This window comes from Ipomoea nil, unplaced genomic scaffold, assembly GCF_001879475.1.
Source record: "Ipomoea nil cultivar Tokyo-kokei standard unplaced genomic scaffold, Asagao_1.1 scaffold3065, whole genome shotgun sequence".
In the NCBI taxonomy this organism is placed as follows: Eukaryota; Viridiplantae; Streptophyta; class Magnoliopsida; order Solanales; family Convolvulaceae; genus Ipomoea; species Ipomoea nil.
The window spans coordinates 951739-967319 of NW_017619493.1; positions in this window are offsets into that span (position 1 = coordinate 951739).

Genomic DNA, 15581 nt, shown 5'->3' on the forward strand with positions numbered 1-15581 from the left:
TTTAAAACATGCTAATTTCCTTCTAATTGAACTATAATTAGATTTTCTATTTTTACGTAATACATATTGCTATGGATTTTTATGGTGCGAGATCAAACTTATTTACGAGAGTCAAATCAGACTCCATCTCATTAGCCATTAACACTTCACATGTACACTCAATATTTTATTTTGAAACAAACTAATTTCCTTCTAATTGAATTTGAACTTTGAACTATTCTTAAAAATGCCAGCTAGTGTTGAACAAGTATCAAGTTTGACAATGCTAGTTCCGCAAATAAGCATAACTATACAAGGTTGGACAGAAGTCACTGAACTAAAATTCGGGTGCCCAAAAACACGAAACAAACAACCCAACAATTTCGTTGTCGGGGTTGAACTTTGTCCACACCACACGGTATAACATAACAAAGTCAAAGAAGAATTGAAGAAGATAATAATGGAATCTCTGTAAAAGCAAGAATATAAGTGCAACTGAAATAGAGCAATGATAGCTGGAAAATATCACAGAAAATTTAGGCAAGCTAGAGAAGAGAACTCAAAACCTTTAATTTGTGTCAAGGAACTATAGCACGCATTCTACAGCACAACACGTTCATAAAAGCACAAAGTTGTAAGTACGAGGACTTAGGTTGATATTTCCAACAAACCTGGCCTGTCCCAACATTCTAGAAGAACAAAATGCAGACCTCAAAACTAGATAGATTTTGACGGTGAAAATGATGACCAGCCACCCTTTCAAGATTCACTCTTTTTCCTCTTTGAAATTTCACTTTGCCTCCGATCCTATGCATTATCTTTAATTTATCTCTCACCCAGTGAAACAGCAGAAAAAATCCCATGTAGTAACACGGGAAAAAAAGTGAGGAAATTAAATTAATTCATAGTCTGGGAACCTCAGATCAGATAGATTAACAAAATGAGTGAAAATTAAGTTAGAGAGAAAAGGGGGAAGAAGATGAATAAAGCGTTCGTAGTTTAAGAATGTGTTTTGAGTTTACCATCAATTTGATCAGGATTTTCTGGACGTTTATATTTATCATTTTATCCGGAGTAATCTCCATCAACCACGAGCCTGGGAAAAGATCCTGCAGGAATCCAGTATGGAAGAAACCGGATTAGTTATTAGAATTGAGGTGAGAAATGGTGAAAATTACAATATTTTGATTAAGGTTTTTAATTACATCAATCTCATTCTGAATAGCTCTAGGCCTTTTCTTTGGTTTTCTGGATTGTTTGACACCGGTAATGGCAGTGAAATCAGCTTCAATCTCTGTTTTGGAGAGAGGGATCAAAAAACTTACCCTTCTGCGGCGGCGCTAAGTTCACTACTTTTCCAGTCCCGTCGCCAGCTCGGCAACTACGCAAAGTCCACGGGCAGGCAGCAGCGGGGTTGGAGCACGTCCTCCTCCTCAGAGGGTTTCTTATCGCAATTGTTGACCACGCCCGTCCGGCCTTTCCCTTTGCCCGGTGTGCTCGGCAGCTGCACGGAGATCAGTCATCAGCTTCTCGATATCATCGTCATCCGCGGGGGAGTTAATCGCAGAAATTTGCTGCACCTGATTGCTACCGCCGTCCTCCTCGCGGTGATCACCGAAAGAATTGCCGAGCTTCGAGGTGTTTTAGGTAACCCCATATGAGGAACGAAGGCAATGTGAAGTTGTGAAGCAGTCGAGTTGCCGGATTAGGCTACTCTCTTTCTCTCTCATCGTTTCTAGTAATTATTTATGCTATCTCTCACACTTTCTAGATAGAAGAAATGCAAGGATTAGAGTTCTTGTTTTTCCGGGACGAGCGACAGGGTCGGGGTCGGGGTCGGGGTGGGGGTGGGGGAGGGAGTGGGGGTGGGGGTGGTAGTTTCCATTTTGGATTCTTATTTGATTTATAGCCCAGGAAACAAAACCAGTAAAGCATTTTTTTGGGGTCAATTTTTCCTTTCAAAAATCAAGAGTTTTGACTTCGTATAAGGAGTTGTCCAACCCCCAAACGACAAGAATCGAACACCCAAATATCATTTACCTAATTTTCTTTCCAATTAAATAAAAAAATATATAAAAATTAAAAAGACAACAGTGTGGGTTAGTGGGAACCAACACTGTCTAGCATGAGCGTGCAATGCACGTGCATGCTAAGGGCATTGGGTGCTGCCATGTATTTTTTTAATACTTTTTCTCTCTCGTCGACTCACATTAAAAAATACACACAAAACAATAAAAAAAAAAAAAAACAAAGCAAAATAAAACTACCCAGGGACGGAGTCAAAAATTCGGTTGAGGTGGAGCGAAGAAGTGGGGACGGATTCTGAATTTTTTTTTCTTCAGTAAAGGCGAAACATTAAAACAAAAGAGATAATTTTTAAAAAAATTAATAAACACATCTCATTATATTAATAACGTGATTGTGTTGAAACCATAGGGGAGGAATCAAAAAAATTGTTGAAGCCACTATAAAAATATGTTAATGCCAAGATTCAAACTCAACATATACTCAACCAACTCATCTAAACCAACTCTAGTAAACATTCCATAGTTTTATTTTACTAATACTAATACATGTACTATATATACATATATACATACAAAAATTATGTATGGGGTGGGAGTGGGGGCAGCTGCCCCCCTTTGGCTCTGTCCCTGAAACTACCCAAAAGGGGAGTGGAGAGGGGAGGAGATTTATTGCAAAACATTTTTTTTTTTTTTTTTGTGAATTTTCTTCACAAAAGTAAAAGAAAAAGTTTTTTTTTTTTTTTTTTTTTTTTTAAATCACTAGTGTACGTGTGTGCACCAACACTACATAGCATCGGAGTGCACTTGCACGTGCCTGCTGAGATGATTAAGTGGTTGCCACATTTGTTTAAATACCTTTTTATCACTATTCTTATACATAAAAATTACAAGTACAATTCTTGTGATCGAACAACCTCTTGCACGAGTCTTAGTGCAGGTATTGTGCTCTCTAAGAGCATTAAATTTAAAAAAATTTTGGCACATATAATAAAGGATGAGAGTGGGGCTGGGGCTGGGGGTGGTTAAGATTTGAGAAGACTTATATTGTGAAAGGTTGTTATTTCTTTTAAATATTCTCACTAAGTTTGCTTCGTTCTTTCATTATTCAATTAATTTTCTTCCCAATTAAATAAAAGGATATATATATATATATATATATATATATATATATATATATATATACACGCCAACACTGTCTGGCACTACACGCGTACGCTAACAGAATTGGATGGTGGGCATGTTTTTAAATAATTTTTCTTTCTTGAACACCCGACATATCAAAAACAAAAAAAAAATGAAAAACATAAAAGAGCGACGACGGTTTCAGAAAACCAAAGACGTAAAGAGTAGTTTTATAGCGTCTGTACGAGTAAGAAAATTATTGATTATAAAACTCATTCACTTGTGAAAGCAAAAGAAGATCTTGATCGGATCGGGGAAGAGGCGATTGTCGTCTGCACGGAGCGGAGCAAAAATTTATGAATTTTGGAGATTTCTAGAGAGCAAAAGGAATTTGTAATTTAATTGAGATAGAAAAATTACCACAAAATGTCTATTACGTGACGTGTGTATATATATATGGAGGACTGGTTTAGTGGAAGGATTGCAGGCGTTTTGTAGTAGAGTAGAGACTAGAGAAGTGAGGAATGATGGGGTGGAGGTGGAGTTAGGGGTTATTGTTTTCATTTTGGGTTCTTATTTGGTTTATAGCCCTAAAAACAAACAGAGTGAATATTTTTTTTGTCAATTTCTCTTTTCAAAACCCAAGGGTTTTGGCTTCGGGTTTTGGTTTCGTATAAGCCATAAGGTGTCCAACCCCCAAACGACAAGAACTGAATCTCACCTTACGGTTGGAAAAAAATAATAAGTGAGACTTTTTATTGACTAGACTAATGTCCGTGCAAAAGAGGGAAGGAGACGAAGTTTATTGCAAAGCATACATTTTTTCTAATCTTCTGCACAAAAGTTAAAGAAAAAATCGGTTCTCTGAGTTTTTAAAAAAAGAAAAAAATTGGTTCTCTGATTTTTACAGAAAAAGGAAAAAATGTCAATGGTACGTGTAAGTGTGCACACTAACACTGCATAGCATGCATGTGCACTCGCATGCACCTACTGGGACCATTAAGTGGTTGCCATGTTTTTTTTAATGCGTTTTTATCAAAATTCAATTGGACCTACCAAAAAAGTGATATAAAAAAGCAACCCGAAAGGGGTGACCAAGTGAATAGAGCACAATTCTTATACATGAAAGCCACAAGTACAATTCTTGCCAACAACCACTTGTTGGAGTCTTAGTGCAGTGTTGTGCGCTCTAATAACATTAAATTCATAATTTTTTTGGCACACATAATAATGAAAATTGAGGGAAGGGGTGGTTAAGATTTGAGAAGAGCTGGATTGTGAAAGGATCTTATTCCGAATAAATATTCTCATTGCGTTTAATTTGCTTCATTCTTTCATTATTCACCTAATTCTCTTCCAATTAAATAAAAAATATAAAAATTTATAACACATTGGTGTGCATTAGTGGACACTAACACTGGACGCGCATGCTAAGGGCATCGGGTTTTGCCATATACTTTTTCTCTCTCGTCGACATGATATTAAAAGAAAAACACACAAAATAATAAAAAATAAAAAAATAAAACAAAACTACCCAAGAGGGGGAGGGGAGGAGAGGAGATTTATTACAAAATATAAATTTTTTCAAATTTTGAGGGCCACTGTAAGAAAAAAGCATTTTCTGGATTTTTACTGAAAAAATAAAAGAAAAAAAAAAGGAAAGAAAGTATATGTCCACCAGAACTGCACTGCACAAGTTTGCTAAGAACATTAATTGGATTCCATGTTTTTTAAAATACCTTTTATCTCACTCCTCAACATGAACTACCATAAAAAATAAAAATAAAAATAAAAATAAAAAACCTATAAGAGCATTAAATTCATCACTTAAGAGCATTGGGTGGTGACCATGCTAAGTGGTTGAGTGTTATTGGTATGCAAGTATGCACCACCAGTCCACCACTGCATAGCAGGCGCATTTAGTGCAGGTGCTTACTGAGAACATTAAGTGAGTTCCACTGGACTTACCAAAAGAAGTCTACTCTAAAAGAGATGGCTAAGTGAGTAGAGCATAATTCTCTTACCTAAAAGTCACAAATACAATTGTTGCTAGTAAACACTTTCTTTGACGGTATAGTGCGATCCAAAAGCATTCCACTCGCTTAGGACACACATGGATATTCTTATGACTCATGAGTTTCTAAGATGCATTTCAAAATACATATTGTGTTTTTGACATCTGATATTCTTATTTTCTCAAAGGTAGAATATGGTTAATTAACCCCTCTGGTCTAGATTAGAGAATCACGGTCCACACCACAAGGTATAACATAACAAAGTCTGAGAAGAAGAATATAATGGAATCTCTGTATAAGCAAGAATATAAGTGCAACTGAGATACAACAAAGATAGCAGGAAAAACATCACTGACAATTTAGGCAAGCTAGAGAAGAGACTCAAAAGCTTTAATCATTAAATTTTACACAGATAGATTGAACTTTATATTTATCCAGAGTGATCTCCATCAACCACGAGCCTGGAAAAGATCTTGCAAGAATTAATTAATCCAGTATGGAGAGAACCGGATTAGTTATTGTAGGAATTGAGGTGAGAAATGGTGAAAATTAGAATCTTTTAATTAAGGCTTTTAAATACATCAATCTCCTTCCGAATAGCTCTGGGCCTTTTCTTGGGTTTTCTGGGTGGTTTGACACCGGTAATGGCAGTGAAATCAGCTTCGATCACTTCTCTGGAGAGAGCGATTGAAAACTTACTCTTCTACGGCTGCGCTAAGTGCACTACTTTTCCATTTCTGTCACCAACTCGGCGATTACGCGAAATCCAAGGGCAGGCGGCAGCGGGGTTGGAGTCCTCCTTCTAATAGGGTTTCTTATCGCCATTGTCTGGCCTTTCCCTTTCTCCTGTGTGCTCGGCCGCTGCACGGAGATCAGTCTATCAGCTTCTCGATATCATCGTCGTCAGCGACGGGGCATTAATCGGAGAAATTTGCTGCACCTGATCCCTACCTTCATCCTCCTCGGGGTGATCACCAGAAGAATTGCCGAGCTTCATGCAATAGAGGTGTTTCTGGTGACCCCATTTGAGGCACGAGGGCAATGTGAAGTTGTGAAGCGGCCGAGTTGTCGGATTAGGCTCTATTATCTCTCTCAATTCTCAAAATTTCTAGATAGTATAAATGCAGGGGTCGAAGTTCTTGTTTCTTTGGGTCGAGCGACGGTGGTTTCGAAAAACCAGAGACAGTGCATTGGTGCGCGTTAGTGGGCACCAACACTGTCTAGCATGTGGCGCATGCTAAGGGGCAAATTATGTTGTGCATCTGTATGCACCATGCTTGGTGCATCGGATGGAAAAACGACGTCGTTTTATTAAAAACGCGCGTCTCCCCTTAAAAAAAATCAGGTTCGATTACCAGCAACAATATATGAACTAAAATTCCAGAATCGATGAATTATAATTCCAGAATCGATGAATTATAATTCCAGAATCGATGAACTATAATTCCATAATCTATGAACTAAAATTCCAGAATCTAATCTATGAACTAAAAATTCCAGAATGAATGAACTAAAATTCCAGAATCTATGAACTACAATTTCAGAATCGATGAACTACAATTCCATAATCGATGAACTACAATTCCAGAATCGATGAACTATAATTCTAGAATCAATGAACTAAAATTCCATAATCTATGAACTAAAATTCCAGAATGAATGACCAACATAATGTTGTTGCTGGGAATCGAACATGATTTTTTTTAAGGGGGGACGCGCCTTTTTAATAAAACGACGTCGTTTTTGCATCCGTATGCACCATGCATGGTGCATACGGATGGACAGCATAACTACTCATGCTAAGGGCCCAGATGCTAAGGGCATTGGGTGCTGCCATATTTTTGAAAACTTATTCTCTCTTGTCGACTCAACATTAAAAAAAAAACGTAACACAGAACAATAAAAAAAATTAAATAAGAAAACTACTCAAAAGGGGAGGAGAGAGGGGAAGAGATTTATTACAAAACTTTTTTTTTTTTTGAATTTTCTGCTCAAAAATAAAAGAAAAACCGTCTCTTGAATGTTACGGAAAAACCGTTTCTTGAATTTTATGGAAAAACCATTTCTTGACACGTCGAGCGGACACAGCAACGAGCAAGGAAAAATGACGCCTTTCTCGACGCGTCGAGCCCTTGTCTCGACGCATCGAGATTTTCCAGAACACCTCGGAAAATTGAAGGCCTGGTCTCAACGCGTCGAGCGGGCGAAGGCCCAGATTGCGTTTTCAGCTCGATCGTTTTCGCGCGGAATTTTCCTATTCACTCCGGGATTGGTTCTAGCTATAAAATCCCACATTCCTCAACCCTAAAGGACATTCAGAGATCTTTGGAGACAAGAAAGAGAAGAAATCAAGAGCCACAAGTTGTCTTGGGAAGCAAGAAGAAAGCTAAGGAGATTTGAAAAAATCGCTTGGTTCATTCTTGTACTCTCTTTGATAACTTGTAATTCCTTTAATATATTTGCTATGTATAATTTAGCCATGCTTGGCTAAATTCCTTTAGAGATTCTTGGGTAAAAGTGTTTATCAACCTATGTGTCTGTGCTCTCAGATTCTTTAATATATTATTATTTGGGTTTTAAACTTGTGTTGCTATTGTGTTTATTAATGTTGCTACTAGTAGTTCAGGGCCCGGATTACTTGTTTCATTGCTTTGTTAATGTCATGAGTACACACAATTGCACTTAACTGTTGCACCTTGAGAGATAGCATATATGTTAGGGAGTTTAATTATTGGTTATTGTGCATCGGGGGATGGTAGTTGCTAGGAGTTAATTATGAATGTTTGATCTGTTATTGTTGGGTGTTTATATCATGGGAGTGAATAATCACTAGGGTTAGAGATTACAGGAGTAAATCTATACCAGCTTTGCATTCTCACACTAGTTTAAACCCAGATTTAATATTGCACTCAACTCAAGTTAGGCACTAGGGGATTAAACACTTGAATCCCATTAAATCTCATCTTCTCTCTATTGTTTACAAAACTCTGATATTTTGCTTTGCTTTATTTATTTAATGCAACCATCCAAGATAATCATTCAGATTAGCTTCATAAGAATAAATTAGTAGCTAGTGCTTAATACAACCACTCCCATGTGGATCAATTACCCGATACTCCGTGTATTATTTGTTTGAAAATATACTACAACCACATCACGACGCCGCACCACGCCATTTCTTCGTACAACACCCACCGCCGCCGCACCCCACTACCGCCGCACCAACACCATTTTGTTCTTCTTCTCCACCATCCACCACTTCTACTCCACCGTCTGCCACCACAACTGTCATCCCACCGCCATTGTCGTGCACCTTTGTCGCGTCACATTCCTCCAGTTCCTCCACGTAGAGCCAAAAAGTGGAAGAGAACAAGAATGGATAGGTCAGAAAATTTTCGCACAGAAGCAACTAGATTGGTCACGGAAATTTTTTTAAGCAAATATGTTATAATTTTCAACATTAATAGTTATGTTGAATAAAATGTACAAAATATAATAGTAATTATTACTGAATATTTTTATATATGTAAGGATGTTCTCGAGTTGCAAGATTCCAAGGAGAATTCGTTGAGTCTTGAAAACATTGTCTGTTGTGCTAGGTACTGATAAACATCCAGAGCGTGTTAGAACCATGGGGAGAGGATATGGCATAAAAAGTGTATTTGGCTATGCAAAACGTCGCCAAACGCCTACAGAAGATGTCCAACGATTAGTTGATGCTGCTGTTTCTGTGGCGTTTGAAAAATAAAGTCAGCAATTGATGCAGCAATTAAGTTATGAATTTGAAAGGCAAATTGTTGAGATGATGTAGCGATTTGGTTTTATGCAGACTCCTATTCACCAATATGCACAATCAAAGCCGGGGGATGAGATATGTGTGGATGATGAGCCACATACTCTGTTTGACAGAGCTTATTTAGGAGTTTATAGCTTATTTTAAGCTACTAATAAGCTATAAATTATGTTTGGTAATGTTCCCAAAATAAGCTAATAGCTTAAAATACGATCTTATTTTGAAAAGCTACCTTAGGTAGCATTTCAAAAATAAGCTAGTAGCTTCCTAACTTTTTTTCATCTTTATCCTTATTATTTTAATAAATGGCATCCTTTACCTATACCAATTAAAACCCTTTTGGCCTTTTCTATTCTCCTATAATTTTATTCATCCTCTTCCGCAACTCTTCATCGCCTAGCAACTCCTTAAAGTTCTAACTCCCCGTTCATAAATAAATGACATCATTATATATATATATATATATATATATATATATATATATATATATATATATATATATATATATATATATATATATATATATATATATATATATATATATTGGGGGTGGTGAGTTATATGGTGTATTTTTTTTTTAGTCTGTTGTATATTTCGTGATGTTTTATTGCATTTCATTGTGGTGTGTTTTTCTTACACTATTGGTGCATATTGTTAACACGGTTGGTGTATTCTGGAATTCCGCCGCACCGCTGCACGGGAAGACCCCGCTGCATTTGAACTTTATTCTATATATATATATATATATATATATATATATATATATATATATATATATATATATATATATATATATATATATATATATATATATATATATATATATATATGATTGTGATTGTGAATAGGAGTCTTTACAAAGATTTTAGTTTGGAATCAAAAAGCATCACGTATGGCTTTCTAGATCTACAATATATTTAACCAAAAATGATGAATAGAAATGAGAGGGTAGCGTATAAAAATGAGAAAAATTGTTATTTAGCCTCATATGTTCTCAAGTAAGTATTAATTACATTTTGAATACAATTACTTATATATATAATATAGTTATATTATATATTATATTCACTTAAAACTAATAAATTACGTAGTACTTATTTGTTGTGGGCAGTGGATGCTGATTGCAGTTTGTCCTCAATTATATGAAACTTTTTGATTTGATTCAATTGGTCTCTAGCCATGTGATAACATTAAAGAGATAATGGAAGCGTATGTAAATTTATAACACTACAAAAAAAAAATGCACAATTGAGTGTCACACACATAGACAACAGTTGTTAAAACTAGTGTTGCTGAAGGTCACACGCATAGAGAACGATTTTTAACTGGGAAAAGACAACGGTTAAAAATCATTGTCTATTGTGTGTTGTTGAAAGTCACGCACATAGACAACGATTTTTAACCGACCGTTGTCTTTTTTAGAAAAGACAACAGTTAAAAATCATTGTCTATTGAGTGTTGTTGAAACTGGTGTTGTTGAAAGTCATGGGCATAGACAATGATTTTTAACAATTGTCTTTTCTATATAAGACAACGGTTTTTAACCGTTGTCTATTGTGTGTTGTTAAAACAAGCGTTGTTGGAAGTCACACCGATAGACAACGGTTAAAAATTGTTGTCTATTAAGTGTTGTTGAAACCTGTTTTGTTGAATATTACAAGCATAGACAACTGTTTTTAACCATTGTCTTATATATCAAAGACGACTGTTAAAACCATTATTCTCACATTCATAGACGACGGTTTTAAACCGTTGTTTTTTACCTTATTTTGATTTTAAGCATAATATAATAAAAACAATTTATTCAAAAACCATAAATACCAAAACATCAATTCATTAGTACAATCATCTTGTATAAGTATGTATAATATTTCAAAATACACAAGAATTCATCATCTACTTCAAATACAATGAACAATTCCAATCACCAAATCTAAATGTTCACAAAGTGTTTGTAGGGTTTACCTACTGTTTTTTAAGAAAAAAATTACTTATATATCACAGAAATGAATCAGACAATTAACATGTACATTATATAACAAGTTACTTGAATCTCTTTCAGCAATAAGTTGTTGATACTTCAAACTGAACTCTAAAAATTCCTTTTCAGATTTAAAGCTGCGTTTTGCATTCTTTTGTTTTGCTTCACAGGCTTCCTAAAATACCAAATGTGCAAAATAATAATTACAAGTTTTGGTAAATAAATAAAACCTTTCTACAATACTACATAATAACATCATTACTATGTTGAAATACTAATATTAATTTCATAAAAAGAAGGAAAATTCCAAAACAATTATAAGAAATATGAAAAGTAAGGACCATCAATCAGCAAGCAGTAAAGCATTAACTAAACTAATTATAATATGAAGCATGCATTTGATAGAAAATTACACACTACAGACCCATCCCTGTCACCAAACTTGCCCTCGCCATCACCAAATATCCAAAATACAAATCAAGGCACGCAGGCCATCTACCAAAACTACAACTATCTAAGCTAGGTCCTTCTGTCCATCTAGTGCACTCCGAAGCTACTGATCTGCACCTGAAAAACATGCGGTGTAGCAACCGTCAACGAATAATGCTGGTAACCCACTCCCACGCGTTAAGTACAATATAGATAGATATAAGAAAACCATTTTGAGACTGGAATACGTATATAATCCTAAGCAACTCTAGCTTTAAAACCAAGATCAGGACTCTAGACACAACAACAGACTGGACACTATAAAACCACACAAAGGTACTAGCATGCATCCTAAAATCATAAGACAAGATAATAATAAGGCTCAACAGTAACAGCCAATGTCAACAATAGGACTCAACAACAATCAATAACAACAAGCAGTCAACAGAGAACACATCCATAATAGCCGAAGCTGTCCACAGAAGTAGTGATGTTATTTTTGTCTTAACATTGCACATGCCAAGAACGTTTACTTTAAATAATGGTGTGTGCGAGACTTCATGTTGGTGTTGTGTTGATGTGTGCGTGAATAAATGATGGTTTGTGTGTTTTTTTTTATATATAATAAATAGAATGTAAAAGCTTTCAGCTATGTGCTTTACGTCATGAATGTGTGTTGTTTTTCACCTAATATACTGCATTTGGGGTTTGTACATTGTGGTGGTAAGGCGTGTGCGAAAGTCCAGGCAGGGGGGCTTTTGCCGAGTGCAAAATAAGATGCGTGCGTCTTGATGGAATATGGAAGTGGGTGCATTCCCGGCATAATGTATGGACTACGTACCCAAAAGCGAAAGTATAGTCAAACAGTGTAATATGTGTATTATGTGTTATCGAAACCCTGTATGGGGCGATGAGGACAAGATTTTAAGGTGAATTGGTATACTGACGTGTTTCATTATTTCCTATTCAAGAATATTACAACAATTGCCCTGTGCGTTACTTTGATTGATTTTTTGTTGTTGTTGCCTAAGTAATCACTAACGGTGTTGTGGGCGGGGGTGTTGGGTGGTGTGTGCAAAATACTAGGTGACGTGTGCATTGGTGTGCAATAAGGAGTGCGTATCATTTGTAGTGTGCGTTACTCTTTTCGAGTTGCGCGTTAATTTCTAACAATGAAGTGTGCATTGGTGCAAGAAGGTGTGTGCAAAGTACTTGTTGATGTGTGCATCGGTGTGCAATAGCGTGTGCGAATCAATTGTCTTGTGCATAATTTAATGAATGGTTTTTTTTTTTAAATCAGATTAAAGCGTAACGAAAGTTTGTGCATTGGGGTGTTACGGCGTGTGCAAATTACTGAGCGGGCCTATTCGCACCATGTTTTGTGTATTTTTGTTTTTCCCAAGTAAGTCGGGGTATACAAACGTAATGACCATGTGTACGCATTCATGGCATAAAATGTGTTCCATAGTATTGTGCTTGTCATTATTTATTGTATGTTTTTTTTAAAAAAAAAATTCCTACGTATGGGTGATATGGCGTGTGCAAATTTCAGGCCCTAGCCCTGGAACTTAGCTCATGTCGTGGTTTTTTTATATATTAAATTTTGTGATTCGGTGTGTGCGTTGCTCCTTTCAGGCGTGTACATGCGTATGTTTTGTTTTTGGCTTGTGCAAGTTTATTGGAAATACATAACGAACAAAACCCAACTACATGAATAACATTTTTTGTAGACGTTGGCATTTTCGAGTGGATAGAAAATGCATATATAGTAGATATCGTATGAAAAATGTAAAACGGAATAATAAATGTAACACCCACACTCTGTCACTATGATGCACACACCCAACACCCAAAGATGATTACAAAGATGATTAATTAAATAAACAGGCATTACCAGGACTATGTAGTCTAATGGTATCCGGGTTGGACTTCCATTTGGAAGATTGTGATTTCGAGCCTCAGTGGAGGCGTTATTGGCTCTTTGTGTTTCAGTAGGTTAAGAAAGTATATGAACAGATACTACATTGTAATAGAGCTAGTAGCATTCAAAAAAAAAATAAACAGGCATTTCATATCATTTATGGGGAAAAAAAAAAAGTTATCTTGAATACAAAGTAATCAAGTTTTTGCAAATTTAAATGAATATGAAAAAATAGCCTACCCGAATAGAAAAAGTAAATGAATTACAGAGAATACAGAGGTATCTTTTCATTCATCATCTGTTTGTACATATTACAACAATATATATATAATATACACTTGTAACGGAAAGCAATAATGCCGAACATAAATATTTAACCGTTACACAATAATCCTCATAATGTCCACAATTATTAATCTTTATAACAGTTTTAAAGTATTCAAAGTGCAATAAAAGTAACATCAATAGTAAAAACTAAATCAAATGCTATGCAGAAACCCAAGAAAAGAAATAGGCAATTTATAAATTTAAAAATAATTAACTTGATAATTTAAAGTGTTAGAATACCAAAGATAATGATCAATAAAACTCAAGAAGTTAAAGCGATAAAATTATACCAGAAAGAAGAATAACAAATATAACCCAATTGGAACCTAGGAAAATTTAGCCAAACATGTTGATTTGAGAAGGAAATCAAGGAATTGTAATTGAAATTGAATTCATTACGTACTGTAGTTAATAACTAGCAAATGTGATTATGTGAATGTAAACTTCTAAACAAATAAAGTAGAAACAACAAAGCAATTAGCAAATGAATGAAAAAAGACAAAAAGGAATTCTTATGCCAATTAGAGATGCTGCGAACTTGGCAGTGCCAAGAACCTGCTGTCGCACCAAAATAAATCACGTCACCACTGTCGAACTATCACCGCCGAGAGCTGCTTGTGCCGAACCAAAATTAAGATTGCTGGAAAGAAGCTGTTGCCGGGCCGAACAATTTTTACTCCAGACCACTTCCGGTGGTGATAAACAAAGGAGCGATCTCCGTGCGAAGTCCGGGCGGTTTTCCGAAACGTAACCGCCGTTGGTTTTCTAAAACGTAACTGCCGTTGGTTTTCGGAAACGTAACCGCCGTTGGTTTTCGGAAACGTAACTGCCGTCGCTCGTCTGGGAAAAACATTCACTCCGGAGAGAGAAAGAGAGGAGCTTAATGGCTACGAACGTTGAGAGAGAAAGAGAGGAGCCTAATCGGGCAACTAGGCGGCCGCTTCACAACTTCACATTGCCCTCGTGCCTCAAATGGGGTCACCAAAAACACATCCGTCGCAAGAAGCTTGGCAATTCTTCCGCAGAAGAGTAAGTTTTCAATCGATCTCTCCAAAGAAGAGATTGAAGCTGATTTCACTGCCATTACCGGTGTCAAACCACCCAAAAAACCCAAGAAAAGGCCCAGAGCTATTCAGAAGGAGATTGATGTAATTAAAAGCCTTAATCAAAAGATTCTATATTTCCACCATTTCTCGCCTCAATTCCAATAACTAATCCAGTTTTCTCCATACTGGATTCTTGCAGGATCTTTTCCCAGGCTCGTGGTTGATGGAGATCACTACGGATAAATATAAAGTTCCAAAAAATCCTGATCAAATTGACGGTAAACACAAATCCCATTCTTAAACTACGAACGCTTTATTCATCTTCTTCCTCCTTTTCTCTCTACTTAAATTTCACTCATTGTGTTAATCTATCTGATCTGAGGTCCCCAGACTATGAATTTAATTTCCTCACTTTTTTCCTCTATTAAGTACATGGGATTTTTTCTGCTGTTTCACAGGGTGAGAGATAAAGATAATGCTGAGGAGGCAAAGTTAGATTTTGATGGTGGAAATGATGACCACCTATCTGTGTAAAATTTAAATATTTAACACAAAAAGACATGTCTAGTTAATTTTGAGGTCTGCATTTTGTTCTAGCTAGTCCAGTGGCTAACTCTCTAGAATTTGTTGTTTTATTAGTGTCAGAGAGATAAACAACTGGCAAGTAATAACTTACATTATCAACTTTGTGCTTTTGTGAAAGTGTTGTGCTGTAGAATGCTTTTGAGTTCTGTGTTGTGATAGTTCCCTAACATAAATTAAAGCTTTTGACTTCTCTTCTGTGATATTTTTCCTGCTATCATTGCTGTATTCTTGCTTTTACAAATATTCCATTATCTTCTTCTTCTTAGAATTTGTTATGTTACACCGTGTGGTGTGGACAAAGTTCAGCCCTGACAACCAAATTGTCGGGTTGTTTGTTTCCTGTTTTTGGGCAACCA